We start from the raw sequence: 15,440 nt of genomic DNA on the forward strand, positions 1-15,440 counted from the left end.
GGGGAGGATTAGAGGAGGAGGAAGAGGAGGAGAGGAGGAGGAGAGGAAGAGGAGGAGGAGGAGGAGGGGAGGAGAGGAAGAGGAAGAGGAGAAGAAGAGGAGGAGGAGAGGAGGAAGAGAGGAAGAGGAGGAGGAGAGGAGGAGGAGAGGAAGAGGAGGAGAGGAGGAGAGGAGAGGAAGAGGAGGAGAGGAGGAGAGGAGAGGAGGAGAGGAAGAGGAGGAGGAGGAGGAGGAGGAGGAGGAGGAGGAGGAGTGCATCTGGGCAGCCACACTAACACTAATGTAGACACACAGACAGAGTTTGGGGAGGTGATGAAGATGATGATGATGATGAAGATGAAGTGAGACGCTTCGTATCACTGAACACATCAAACAGACGAGCCGTTGATCCTCTTTGGTCCAATCAGAAAGTGTCTGAGTTCTTCTTCTTCCACGCTGAAGAGATGAATCTCCGTCTGGAGCTTCCTGGTCGCCTCCTGCTGCTCTGCAGGCTGAGACCCTGCTGGCTGCAGGTGTTAGCGCTGGCGCTGTCCACTAGAGGGCGTGGCACTGAATCTGGCACCGCCATACAGTGTTAAACAGGGAGTCTGTTCATTAGGAGAGAGAGAGAGAGAGAGAGAGAGGGAGGAGAAAAAAGGGAGAAAAGAGTGGTGAGCAAGGTTATTATAGTTAATGAAAACTAACGAAATAACGAAAACTAGAACTGAAAAAACATTTTCTTTAACTGAAATTTAAAAAAAACTAAAAAAAAAGAGTTTGGTAACACTTTACAATAACCATCATTTATAGATGGTAAATAGACCATTTATAAATGGTAAACAGATTACCAGTTTATTAATGTTTAATCATCATTTATAAACCATATATAGGCCATTTAGAATGGTGAATAGAAAATGTAATAATTTTGAACTATAATTTATAAATGCCAAATAGATTACTTTACCTTAAACAACCATAATAATTCGTTTATTAATAGCTTTACACTCATTATAACATTTTTAACACCATATTAAGTATGTAAATGATTTCAAAATTATTCTTATACCTTTAAGAAATTGCTTGAAACCATTTAAAGATTAAATATGTATAGAATTTTGTAAATGGTTAATAATAACTGGTTTATAAACCATCTATAAACATCACTTAGATGGTTATTGTAAAGTGTTACCAAGAGTTTTTTTAAAAAAAGATAACTAACTGAACTGTATTATGTGGTTACAAAACTAACTAAAATTACAGTGAAAAAGTCCTTTGTTTTCAACTTTTTTCATACATAATCCAGTGTTTCTATTAGAATGCAACACATTATAAATATGTTTACTGAGACTGGGATGTTTACACTAGAACCAAAATTCAGTACACCTGGAACTGTAAGAGTTAATAACTTTATTTTTATTATTTTATTTTAGCTAAGATGGATAAACCACGCTGCAAAAAAAGAAAAGTTGGGTGAATTCAAAATTTCAAGGCAACAAACTTAGATAAAATGTCAAGTTGGACAATTAAACTAAATATTTTAAGTTTTGTTTTTGAGTTTGCTCTTGAGTTAGCATTGATACGCTAATGGCTACTCTTGTAGCTGTAACAAGTAGCGCCGCTAGCATCAGTTAGCCGCTAGCATCAGTTAGCCGCTAGCTTTCGCTAATGACCGCATTTCCCAACAAAGAAATAAGAGTTATCAGAACTATTGTCCCTTGTTGTGAACCCCAACTTAAAGATATAAGTAACAACAACTCACCAACTTGTTTTTGAGCAGACAACTGGCTTCCTTTGTTGTGCTAACTTACATTATTGCCCTAAACGTCAATAATTTATATTTCCAAGTTTTACCAACTTAAATCACTGTTTTAGGCCAAAAAATACAAGTTGGCTTTTTTTGCAGTGCAAAGGAAATAAAGGAAACATTTATTATGACCTCTTTGAATCTCACACCCAACACATAGCCCATTATAAAACTAACACTAAAAATAATAAAAACTAAACTAAAACTAAGTATTTTTCAAAAACAAAAAACTAAACTAAAACTAGCAAACTCACTCTAAAAACTAATTAAACTAACTGAATTTGAAAACAAAAATTCACAACGAAAAGAAAAACACAACCACTAGGTTTTAGTGGACTCTGTTGTATTACCAAGGTTATTATAGTTAATGACAACTAACAAAATGACCAAAACTAGAATTGAAAAAACATTTTCATTCACTGAAATAAAAATACAAACTAGAGGTTTTTTTTAAATGATAACTTACTGAAACTGTATTTTGTGGCTACAAAACTAACTAAAACTAACTAAAATTATAGTGAAAATGTCCTTCGTTTTCCTCTTTGTCAACTTTTTTCATACTTAAACCTTTTTGGCTGATATGAAATCTATTTCATCTATCTGGTTTTATGACTTAATAAACTTATTGGGGCTGAGATGGATCAGACAAAGGAAATAAAGGAAACATTTATTGGGACCTTATTGAATCTGGACCCAACAAATACCCCATTACAAAAAAACTAAAACACTTAAACTAATAAAAACTAAACTAAAACTAATATTAAAACTAATAAAAACAAAACTAAAACCAAGCATTTTCCAAAAAATAAAAACTTTAAATTAAAACTAGCAAACAAAATCTAAAAACTAAAACTAACTGAATTTGAAAACAAAAAATTCACAACGAAATTAAAACTAAAACTAATGAAAAATCCGAAACTATTATAACCTTGGTTAGATTAGGGAACACATTAATTATTTGCTTATTAGCATGCATATAAGTAACATATTGGCTCTTAATTAGTCTTTATTAAGTAGTTATTAATGCCTTATTCTGAGGTTATTGAGGGAAAACTCTTAGTTAATGTCTTACTGGTTGTATAATAAGGCCATGCAGAATAAGGCATTAATAACTACTTAATAACGACTAAATAAGAGCCAATATGTTACTTATTTGCAGCTAATAAGCAACTAATTAATGTTGAATATGTGTTCCCTAATATAAAGTGTTACTTTTTTTTATTACATCATCCTGTTGTACCTTCTTCTTCTGCAATATAATGATTTTCCGACTGGAGAACTGGCTCCAGCTACTGCTTATCTCCATGAACCAACTCCTAATAATCCCATAACCATAGTGGATGAAAATAATTGTGTTATCACAGAAAAACTGGTGAAATAAAATGTTTGAATCATGATCATTTAGGTTTTCTTTAATCGTCTGATCAGAGCCAGTGACATTAACCCTTTGATGCACAACATGTTTTTATATTCTATACCTTTGCAATAAATTAATTTCATCATTCAGTATTCCAGGTTTTCCTCAATTAACTTATTGTTGATCATCATACATCTTAATTTTATGTTTTCATTTCTTACTTTTTTGAATAAAAAGCCTTTAACAAAACTAAAACTAGCAAACTCACTCTAAAAACTAACGAAATTAAAACTAAAACTAATGAAAAATCCCAAACTATTATAACCTTTAGTGGTGAGATGTTATAGTTTCTGGGCTGATTCTAATTTCCATTTCTAGGATATCTTATATCAACCCCTGCTGCTCTGGACACTCATTCCTTAATCCAGCTTTTCTACATGAGCGCTGAGAATGAGGCTTTTAGTCGTGTCAACACTCCGATAACTGTCGCACAGGGCACAATCAAAACCAAGAACATCTGGCCTCTTTCTCCCTCACACACTAACACAGACTTTCATTCAAACACACACACATATTAAACATAAACAGACGCACACACACTCTCATGTAAGGGCCAAACCAGGGTTCTGTACTCCCTCTGTCCCATTGCGTTTTAGTTTCAAACGCTCAGCGAATACCCATGTGGTGGGATCGGATTACACGGGGCTATAAAATATCCCAAATAAAGGCAAGGGAAAACTGAGACGGAAAAACGGGCTGTTTCCTGAGGTGAAATCCTTCACTTGGCTGCTGATTCTGTCAGAGTGGGAGATTTTTTTTTTAAGACTTTTAGCTGTGGAGACAATAGGACAGGACAGCAATGTTGGGCTCAGAGCACAGAGGTGGCGAGCTAAAGTCATTCGCATACAGCAGCCAGCTCCCATTACACACTACGCAGGGCCGTAAATCCATCTGCACGACACAGGCAGCATGCTGTGATTTCATATTCATTTGGTTGCTACGGGGACGCAGGAAACCACAACAAATGACAGAGAGCGAAGGTGGGAACTCATTTAGTGAAAGGAAATCTTGTAACTTAGACACACAACATCTGATTATGGTTTATGTTGTGCTTTCTCTATCAACAACCATCGTTTTTAAACAGAAATATTACCGTAACCCATGACCCAAGGGTGATTTTTTTTTTCAACATTTCAGAGATGAAGCAAGCGGTCTACACTGTAAAAAAAAAATTGGGTAACACTTTACAATAACCATCTAAGTCAGGGGTCTCAAACTCAAATTACCTGGGGGCCGCTGGAGGCAGTATCAAAATGACCAAAAAAAGACACAAAATGACTGAAAAAACACAAAATGACTTTAAAAAAAAAAGACATAAAATGACCCACAAAGACACAAAATGACCACAAAAAGACACAAAATTACAGAAAGACACAAAATGACTGATAAAGACACAAAATGACCAAAAAAAGACAAAACATGACCAAAAAAGACACAAAAGTACAGAAAAAGACACAAAATGACTGAAAAAACACAAAATTACTCAAAAAGACACAAAATGACAAAAAAGGCACAAAATGACCAAAAAAAAGACAAAAAACGACCAAAAAAGGCACAAAATGACAAAAAAAAAGGACAAAAAACGACCAAAAAAGACACAAAATTACAGAAAAAGACACAGAATTACTGAAAAAACTCTAAATTACTTTAAAAAAGACACAAATTGACCAAAAAAGACACAAAATTATTTTTAAAAAGACACAAAATTATTTTAAAAAAGACACAATTATTAAAAAAAGACACTAAATTATTTTAAAGAAGACACAAAATTACCAAAAAGACACAGAATGGGACCTTCCAAACACAACACGGTAAAGTGCCATTCATATAAAACTCACATTAAACTTTCATATCAAGGTGGGGGCCACAAAATATCGTCACGAGGGCCGCAATTGGCCCGCGGGCCGCGAGTTTGAGACCCATGATCTAAGTGATGTTTATAGATGGTTTATAAACCAATTATTATTAACCATTTACAAAATTCTATACATATTTAATCTTTAAATGTTTTCAATCAATTTCTTAAATCATTTTGAAATCATTTACATACTTAATATGGTGTTAAAAATGTTATAATGAGTGTAAAGCTATTAATAAACTAATAATTATGCTTGTTTATGGTAAAGTAATCTATTTGGCATTTATAAATTATAGTTCAACATTATTACATTTTCTATTCACCATTCTAAATGGCCTATATACGGTTCATAAATGAGGATTAAACATTAATAAACTACCTGTTTACCATTTATAAATGGTCTATTTACCATCTATAAATGATGGTTATTGTAAAGTGTTACCAAAAATTGTTTCATTTACGGTAAAATACTGGCAGTTGTGGTTGCCAGAACTTCACCGTAAAAAATACAGTGAGTGGGTTTTCTACTGTAAATTTAAATGCAAATATCAGGAAAAAATGTTTATTCAGACTGAATAATCCTGTTTTTTTTTAGGGTAATTGTGTCTTTGTGACATTATGGAATTTCTCCATTAATTTTACATACATTTAAAAAAATATTTTTACAGTTTAAGTTGTGTACTATTCCTTGATTAACGGTAATTAAGTGTCTACTACGGTAATATACAATTTTAAATTTTACACCTTATTTCTGATGCAACTTGACAGTGTTTTACTGTATTTTCTACAAACATTTTTTACAGTGTAGAGCACCTCCTCTTAAGAAATTTGGAGCAAACATTTAATTTCCTGCATTCTGGTGAATTATTATGCATCAATTTCTGCCTGTTCTGCATCAATTCTTGGTGGAAATGTCCCGATACTTCCTGCTTTAACTGTACATAGTTGACTCTTGTTCTTTCTGTTTTATGACAGATTGCAAATGTTGCTTTTGAGCAGCCTGACCTCACAGAAATACATGAACAGTACATAGTGGGGCGGATTAGCTCAATATTTTACAACAATCGTTCACTTTGTGATAAAAGCATGAAATTTGGTAGATGTGTTGGTGAATATGTTTCAAACAAATCTGGATATTGGGCCACCTCAAAAGCACCCCCTAGTGGCCGTGGCAGGCATTTGTTATACGAATAAATCAATGATGAATAAAAACTGCCCTTTTAATAATACCAACTGGTGATGAATTGTATATTTTTGGAAAGCCTGATTAGTCACCTTTACAACGAGGTACAGCTTGTGAGGATCGTGCATTCATGGAATGAGCAACGGGGCTAAACGTGTGGGTAGCACCCCCCAAAAATGTGCATCCCCTGTGGGGCGGATTAGCTCAATACATCACCAGAATTGTTTATTTTGTGATAGAAGCACACAATTTGGTGGATGTGTTGGTGGATTTGTTTCAAACAAATCTGTATATTAGGCCATCGCAAATTCCAAGATGGCGGCCATTTTTCAAGATGGCCGACACCTTAGTGGAGCAATTGAATGATATAATGGTTTATTTGGTGATACAAGCATACAAATTGGCATGAGCAGTCTCCATGGGTCACTTGACAATAAGCCACCCACAGTTACTGGGGTTGACAAAAAAACACTCCCAGCCACTTGAAATTTCTATTTTCAAGATGGCCGCCCCCTGGATCCTCAAAAGATAAATTTTCTCATAGAAATGTATTGGGATTTAGATTATTCTGGAAAACAAGTTTTAACACATCATAATACAGTTGTGTTGATTTGCCCATCATGGACAGATTAGACAAGAGTGAGTATCTGCACTACCAGGGCACACTGGTGATATATGACTGCTGTTAAACTCAGAGTGGGGTTCAGTGTCAGCCAATTGTAAAGTTGGTCAAAGAAGAGACGACAACTCTCTGAGTAGTTTGAGTTAACCGGGGGGTGTACAGATCGTACAGGGTAAAAATGGCATTGGATGAACGATTGGACTAAGTGTAGGGTTAAGGCATGAACTTAGTTGTATCCCATACATCAAAGTGCTTATTAAAAGGTGGTAAAAGGATAAACCCTCGGCCTCTGCCTTTGAATTTGCTGCAGACATTGCAGAAGCCATCATAACAGTTGAGAAAACAAACAGCAGGACACCAAGATCATACTGGTTATGATACCATTGCAAGAAATGTTCCATTATTTCATAAAATAAATGCTCTGCCTATCTTATGTAGTCCAACCCGACTAGATGAAGGTGATGGCATAGAAAGCACATTGACAAGAAACAGAGCAAAATATCATTCAAGCTGTAAACTTATGTTCAACAACACACAGCTGGAAAGGGCCCAAAAGAGAGCATCTACTGCTGCTAAAGACACTAAAGATACCAAAGATATCCATGTCAAGAGGTCAAGAAGATCCCAGACTTCTTATGAGGCTGGATATGTGTGGGGACAGGCATTGAAGAGACATCCACAAATGCCGAGCCCGTCCGACTGGGGATGGGTTAAACAGGACAAGGAGTGGAAAGTCTTCTGGACTCCACTTCCACCTATTGCGGAGAGTTGTTGGGAGTTGACAAAATGTGGGTGCACCAAGGCTTGTACTGGAAAGTGTAAGTGCTACAGATATGGACTCAGTTGCACATGCCTATGTATTGCCCCTGCTAGAACTTATTTGCTTGTTTCTTTTGCCAGTGTTATTCCTTGTTGTCCTTTGTGTTTTCAAGTGTAGGCCTATGGCTCGGCTTCCCCTCGCCACATTGGCGCATTATGTTCTATTTTGTCACCAGCCTATTACTGTGACATGTTCAGTTTTTACTTTGTAACATTGCTTTCACATTTTCAGTTTAGTTCCCTAGTATAGTTTCAGATACTGTTTGTCATGGTTCCGTGTCAGCCAGAGCAGCTGTTGCCTCTGAATCTGTCATTATTGCCATTCAGTATTAACCATTGCTCAATTATTATTTTGGAGCACTGTCCGTTCAGCACCACAACTGTGTTTCCCCACCCCTGAGTATTTATTTGGCATGTTTAATGGCAGTAGTAATGGTTAGTTATAAAAAAAGTAATTTAAAAAAGTATTTAAAAAAGCCCTCATGGTAAGGGAGCCTGTATACCTCGGTGAACCCGGAGAGCTACGCCGGTGGGAGGGAACTCCTGTCAGGTTTTACCAAACTGGACAGGTTGTGGACAAGGAGTCAGACAAAGCACAGTCAAACAACCTCTCTTGAGGAACCCAATACATTTCTATGAGGAAATTCATAATTTAAAGGTCCACATGGCAGGTGGCAGTCATCCTGAAAAAAAGAATTGCCGCCTTGAAATTTCCAGTAGCTGTGCCTGGCTTATTGTCAAGTGACCCACAGATCTGCTCATGCCAGTTTTTATGCGTATATCACCCAATAAACCATTGTATCACTTAACTGCTCCACTAAGGTGTCGGCCATCTTGAAAAATGGCAGCTATCTTGGAATTTCAAGTAACTGTGCGTTGCTTATTGTCAAGTGACCTACAGATACTGCTCATGCCAATTTTTATGCTTGTATCACCAAATAAACCATTATATCATTCAATTGCGCCACTAAGGTGTCGGCCATCTTAAAAAAATGGCCGCCATCTTACAATTTCAAATGTCTCGGACAATTTTTTTGTTAAGTGACCCATGGAGACTGCTCATGCCAATTTTTATGCTTGTGTCACCAAATAAACCATTATATCATTCAATTGCTCCACTAAAGTGTCGGCCATCTTGAAAAATGGCCGCCATCTTGGAATTTCAAGTAACTGTGGGTGGGTTATTGTCAAGTGACCAACAGAGACTGCTCATGCCAATTTGTATGCTTGTATCACACAAATAAACCATTATATCACTTAACCGCTCCACTTGGGTGTCGGCCATCTTGAAAAATGGCCGCCATCTTAAAATTTTAAATGTCTCAGACAATTTTCTTGTCAAGTGACCCATGGAGAGTGTTCATGCCAATTTTCACGCTTGTATCATAAACTGAAAGATTATATCACTTAGCCGCTCCACTAACAGAAGAATACAAGCCAAAGAGGAGGCTGTAGCCTGTGAATGTGAATATCAAGACCTAATAAAATGTTATACAAAGTTAATGTTCTTTTCTATTAGACTGTAATAAAGCTTTTGTCACTTTAACATGTCTCTAAATTATATTTGTGGTGCTGAAAACATGAAACAGCAGCTGTAGGGTAGGCAAAGCATTCCACGCCAGTAACCACCGGCGGCCATTTTTAAAAATGGCCGCCACAGCCATCAGAATTTTTTTTTGCAATGGCCCAATATCCAGATTCATTAAACATGTATTCAGCAATGAGTGTACCAAATTTGATGCTTTTATCACAAAATGAACGATTGTTCAGCTAATCCGCCCCACTAACATGCTGCTGTCATGTAATACCCCTCAGAAACAATGCAAATTAGGATCAATTGTACACAAATTCCCAGGTTCAATGCTGTTTGTGTACATTATTAAAACACAAAAGTGCATCAAGTCTATGCTGTGTTGTTTTAACTTTTGTACGTAAGTTAAGTTACATATAACATACTTATTTTAACCCTTTGATGCACAACATGGGTCTAAAGTGACCCGATATATATCATATGAGTTTTTATGTTATATATCTTTGCAATAAATTATTTTCATCATTCAGTATTCCAGGTTTCCCTCAATTAGTTTGTTTATGATCATCATACATACTAATTTTATGTTTTCCTTGATTAATGTTTTAATAAAATCCCTTTTTGTGTCACTACCCTTCTAATGCTTTAGCTAAGTAGCTTGCTAAGCTAACTACTTAGCTAACTTCTTGGCTAAGTAGTTAGCTAAGTTGCTTGCTAAGCTAACTACTTTGCTAACTTCTTGGCTAAGTAGTTAGCTAAGCCGCTTGCTGAGCTAATTACTTAGCTTACTTCTTGGCTAAGTGGTTAGCTAAGTAGCTTGCTAAGCTAACTACTTAGCTAACTCCTTGGCTAAGTAGTTAGCTAAATTGCTTGCTGAGCTAATTACTTAGCTAACTTCTTGGCTAAGTGGTTAGCTAAGTAGCTTGCTAAGCTAACTACTTAGCTAACTTCTTGGCTGAGTAGTTAGCTAAGTAGCTTGCTGAGCTAACTACTTAGCTAACTTCTTGGCTAAGTAGTTTGCTAAGTTGCTTGCTAAGCTAACTACTTAGCTAACTTCTTGGCAAAGTAGTTAGCTAAGTAGCTTGCTAAGCTAACTACTAAGCTAACTTCTTGGCTAAGTGGTTAGCTAAGTAGCTTGCTAAGCTAACTACTCAGCTAACTTCTTGGCTAAGTGGTTAGCTAAGTAGCTTGCTAAGCTAACTACTTAGCTAACTTCTTGGCTAAGTAGTTAGCTAAGTTGCTTGCTGAGCTAATTACTTAGCTAACTTCTTGGCTAAAAAGAAAAAGGCTTTTTTGTGAATTAAACCTCATAACAGTATATTAAGAAGTTAAATGAGCCCTGTCTTGATAAAATTAAATCCTGCTTACATAAATGCATCATAATATTAATCCAATTATTATTATTATTATTATTCCTTATAATATCTACCATGTTAATATTCATTATAACATTTTTAACACCATATTAAGTATGTTAATGATTTTGAAATGATTCATATACCTTTAAGAAATTAGTTGAAAACATTTAAAGATTAAATATGTATAGCACTTTGTAAATGGTTAATAATTGGTTTATAAACCATCTATAAACATCACTTAGTTGGTTATTGTAAAGTGTTACCGATGCTTTTAAAACAGGTTAAAGGCAGTGGCGGAAAGTAACAAAGTACATTTACTCAAGTACTCTACTTAAGTACAATTTTGACTTACTTGTACTTTACTTGAGTATTTCCATTTTATGTAACTTTATACTTCTACTCCACTACATTTTAGAGGCAAATATTGTACTTCTTACTCCACTACATTTAGCTGACAGCTTTAGTTACTTTACAGGTCGAGATTTAACATAAAAAAATACATTTAAAGTGATTTGACTTGTTGTTTTTTAATTAAACCTTGTAACAGTATATTAAATAGTTAAAACGATCCCTAACTTGATCAAATTACATTTGATTACTTGTGCTGCTTACATAAATACATCATAATATTAATCCAATAATATACTTGATATATATAAAACACTCTGAGTGGGTCCATTCTGCATAACGTGTACTTTTACTTTTGATACTTTAAGTACATTTTGATGCTGATCATTTTTTACTTTTACTTCAGTAAGTTTTGAATGCAGGACTTTTACTTGTAGTGGAGTAATTTCACAGTGTGGTATTAGTACTTTTACTTAAGTAAGAGATCTGAATACTTCTCCCACCACAGGTTAAAGCAGCTATTCTCAACCTTGGGGTCGGGACCCCATTTGGGGTCGCGAGATGATTTCTGGGGGTCGCCAAATCATTTTGGAAGTCAGCTCTGTCTCCACTGTGTTAAAGTGTTCATGTGTGAATGTGTTTTGGTAACTTAATGTCTTTTTCGGTCCATTTTGTGTCTTTTTTTGGTCATTTTGTGTCTTTAATTTGATCATTTTGTGGTCAATTTGTGTCTTTTTTGGTCATTTACTGTCTTTTCTGGTCATTTTGTGTCTTTTTTTGATCATTTTGTGTCTTTTTTTGATCATTTTGTGTCTTTTTTGGTCATTTTGTTTACTTTTTTTGGTCATTTTGTTTCTTTTTTGGGTGAACTGTATGTGTGAGATTCTGTTCAGTGAGCGGGGGTCGCGGAAAACATGCATGTTAAATTGGGGGTCGCGACTCAAAAAGGTTGAGAACTACTGGGTTAAAGGACAGTAGGTGAAGAACAGATGGCTGCTGCTAAATCATAACGGTAACCTTGAGGTGAGTGTCCAACCGGACACCCAGACACAGAGACGGATCAAGCGAGGCTGATTAAGTTTGACCCCAAAGTCAAACTCCGTCAAAGCGTCTTGCTGCATGAAGGCAGTGCAGACATGTGTGTGAGGTCAGAGCAGAGACAGAGGTGATTGTCAGGCAGACTACAAGGCGCTGTGAATATGAGAGCCAGCCCTCAGCTGTGATAGAGCTCTGGGGCTTTGCAAAAAAACACCGGGGCAGAACCAGAGCGGTTGGGTTACACATGTCATAATGACACCCTGTTCTGGCTTCGGCCTGTCTCTCTCTCCTCTTTCAGTGCTTTTCCTCCTCTTCACTCACCACCACTGTCCACTGCCAACCAGATGTTGTTGTTAGAAGCAGCAGAAATCCTCCTGACTTTGGACCAATCAGAGGCCCTCTTGATTTCACTTGATTGGTATAGTCTAAACCAGTAGTTCTCAACCTTTTTGGGTCGGGACCCCAATTGGGTTCGGGAGATGATTTCTGGGGGTCGCCAAATCATTTTGGAAGTCAGCTCTGTCTCCACTGTGTTAAAGTGTTCATGTGTTTTAGTCTTTTTGGTCACTTAATGTCTTTTTTTGGTCATTTTGTGTTTTTCTTTTTATCATTTTGTGGTCAATTTGTGTCTTTTTTGGTCATTTTGTTTCCTTTTTTTGGTCATTTTGTGTCTTTTTTTAGTCATTTTGTGTCTTTTTGTTTCCTTTTTTTGGTCATTTTGTTTCTTTTTTGGGTCATTTTGTGTCTTTTTTGGTCATTTTGTGTCTTTTTGTTTCCTTTTTTTGGTCATTTTGTTTATTTTTTGTGTCATTTTGTGTCTTTTTTGGGTCATTTTGTGTCTTTTTTGGTCATTTTGTGTCTTTTTGTTTCCTTTTTTTGGTCATTTTGTTTATTTTTTGTGTCATTTTGTGTCTTTTTTGGTCATTTTGTTTCTTTTTTGGGTCATTTTGTGTCTTTTTTGGTCATTTTGTGTCTTTTTGTTTCCTTTTTTTGGTCATTCTGTTTCTTTTTTGGGTCATTTTGTGTCTTTTTTGGTCATTTTGTGTCTTTTTGTGTCTTTTTTTTTATCATTTTGTGGTCAATTTGTGTCTTTTTTGGTCATTTTGTTTCCTTTTTTTGGTCATTTTGTGTCTTTTTTTAGTCATTTTGTGTCTTTTTGTTTCCTTTTTTTGGTCATTTTGTTTCTTTTTGGGTCATTTTGTGTCTTTTTTAGTCATTTTGTGTCTTTTTGTTTCCTTTTTTTGGTCATTTTGTTTATTTTTTGGGTCATTTTGTGTCTTTTTTGGTCATTTTGTGTCTTTTTGGTCATTTTGTGTCTTTTTTATCATTTTGTGGTCAATTTGTGTCTTTTTTGGTCATTTTGTTTCCTTTTTTTGGTCATTTTGTGTCTTTTTTTAGTCATTTTGTGTCTTTTTTTAGTCATTTTGTGTCTTTTTGTTTCCTTTTTTTGGTCATTTTGTTTATTTTTTGGGTCATTTTGTGTCTTTTTTGGTCATTTTGTGTCTTTTTGGTCATTTTGTTTCCTTTTTTTGGTCATTTTGTGTCTTTTTTTAGTCATTTTGTGTCTTTTTGTTTCCTTTTTTTGGTCATTTTGTTTCTTTTTGGGTCATTTTGTGTCTTTTTTAGTCATTTTGTGTCTTTTTGTTTCCTTTTTTTGGTCATTTTGTTTATTTTTTGGGTCATTTTGTGTCTTTTTTGGTCATTTTGTGTCTTTTTGGTCATTTTGTGTCTTTTTTATCATTTTGTGGTCAATTTGTGTCTTTTTTGGTCATTTTGTTTCCTTTTTTTGGTCATTTTGTGTCTTTTTTTAGTCATTTTGTGTCTTTTTTTAGTCATTTTGTGTCTTTTTGTTTCCTTTTTTTGGTCATTTTGTTTATTTTTTGGGTCATTTTGTGTCTTTTTGTTTCCTTTTTTTGGTCATTTTGTTTATTTTTTGGGTCATTTTGTGTCTTTTTTGGTCATTTTGTGTCTTTTTGGTCATTTTGTGTCTTTTTTTATCATTTTGTGGTCAATTTGTGTCTTTTTTGGTCATTTTGTTTCCTTTTTTTGGTCATTTTGTGTCTTTTTTTAGTCATTTTGTGTCTTTTTGTTTCCTTTTTTTGGTCATTTTGTTTCTTTTTTGGGTCATTTTGTGTCTTTTTTGGTCATTTTGTGTCTTTTTGTTTCCTTTTTTTGGTCATTTTGTTTATTTTTTGGGTCATTTTGTGTCTTTTTTGGTCATTTTGTGTCTTTTTGGTCATTTTGTGTCTTTTTTTATCATTTTGTGGTCAATTTGTGTCTTTTTTGGTCATTTTGTTTCCTTTTTTTGGTCATTTTGTGTCTTTTTTTAGTCATTTTGTGTCTTTTTGTTTCCTTTTTTTGGTCATATTGTTTCTTTTTTGGGTCATTTTGTGTCTTTTTTGGTCATTTTGTGTCTTTTTGTTTCCTTTTTTTGGTCATTTTGTTTATTTTTTGGGTCATTTTGTGTCTTTTTTGGTCATTTTGTGTCTTTTTGGTCATTTTGTGTCTTTTTTTTTTATCATTTTGTGGTCAATTTGTGTCTTTTTTGGTCATTTTGTTTCCTTTTTTTGGTCATTTTGTGTCTTTTTTTAGTCATTTTGTGTCTTTTTGTTTCCTTTTTTTGGTCATTTTGTTTCTTTTTTGGGTCATTTTGTGTCTTTTTTGGTCATTTTGTGTCTTTTTGTTTCCTTTTTTTGGTCATTTTGTTTATTTTTTGGGTCATTTTGTGTCTTTTTTGGTCATTTTTTGTCTTTTTTTTATCATTTTGTGGTCAATTTGTGTCTTTTTTGGTCATTTTGTTTCCTTTTTTTGGTCATTTTGTGTCTTTTTTTAGTCATTTTGTGTCTTTTTGTTTCCTTTTTTTGGTCATTTTGTTTATTTTTTGGGTCATTTTGTGTCTTTTTTGGTCATTTTGTGTCTTTTTGTTTCCTTTTTTTGGTCATTTTGTTTATTTTTTGGGTCATTTTGTGTCTTTTTTGGTCATTTTGTGTCTTTTTGGTCATTTTGTGTCTTTTTTTATCATTTTGTGGTCAATTTGTGTCTTTTTTGGTCATTTTGTTTCCTTTTTTTGGTCATTTTGTGTCTTTTTTTAGTCATTTTGTGTCTTTTTGTTTCCTTTTTTTGGTCATTTTGTTTCTTTTTTGGGTCATTTTGTGTCTTTTTTGGTCATTTTGTGTCTTTTTGTTTCCTTTTTTTGGTCATTTTGTTTATTTTTTGGGTCATTTTGTGTCTTTTTTGGTCATTTTGTGTCTTTTTGGTAATTTTGTTTCCTTTTTTTGGTAATTTTGTTTCTTTTTTGGGTGATCTGAACTGTGCGTGTGAGATTGTGTTCAGTGAGTGGGGGTCGCGGACAACATGCATGTTAAATTGGGGGGTCGCGACTCAAAAAGGTTGAGAACTACTGGTCTAAACCAGTAGTTCTCAACCTTTTTGAGTCGCGACCCCCCAATTTAAACATGCATGTTGTCACACTGAACAGAATCT

At 34.8% G+C, this 15,440-nt stretch overlaps 1 protein-coding gene across 1 annotated transcript in view; it reads right to left on the reverse strand.

Annotated features, from left to right (window-relative positions):
* Nucleotides 1–295: 295 nt before the first annotated feature.
* Nucleotides 296–15,440, reverse strand: part of LOC131991564 (sine oculis-binding protein homolog) — a 40,657-nt gene continuing 25,512 nt past the window's right edge. The window contains exon 7 of the mRNA XM_059357026.1: nucleotides 296–587. The gene's annotated coding sequence lies outside the window, so the exon portion shown is untranslated. The remainder of the gene's footprint in view (nucleotides 588–15,440) is intronic.

The sequence above is a fragment of the Centropristis striata genome, chromosome 18 (genome assembly GCF_030273125.1).
Source record: "Centropristis striata isolate RG_2023a ecotype Rhode Island chromosome 18, C.striata_1.0, whole genome shotgun sequence".
NCBI lineage: Eukaryota > Metazoa > Chordata > Actinopteri > Perciformes > Serranidae > Centropristis > Centropristis striata.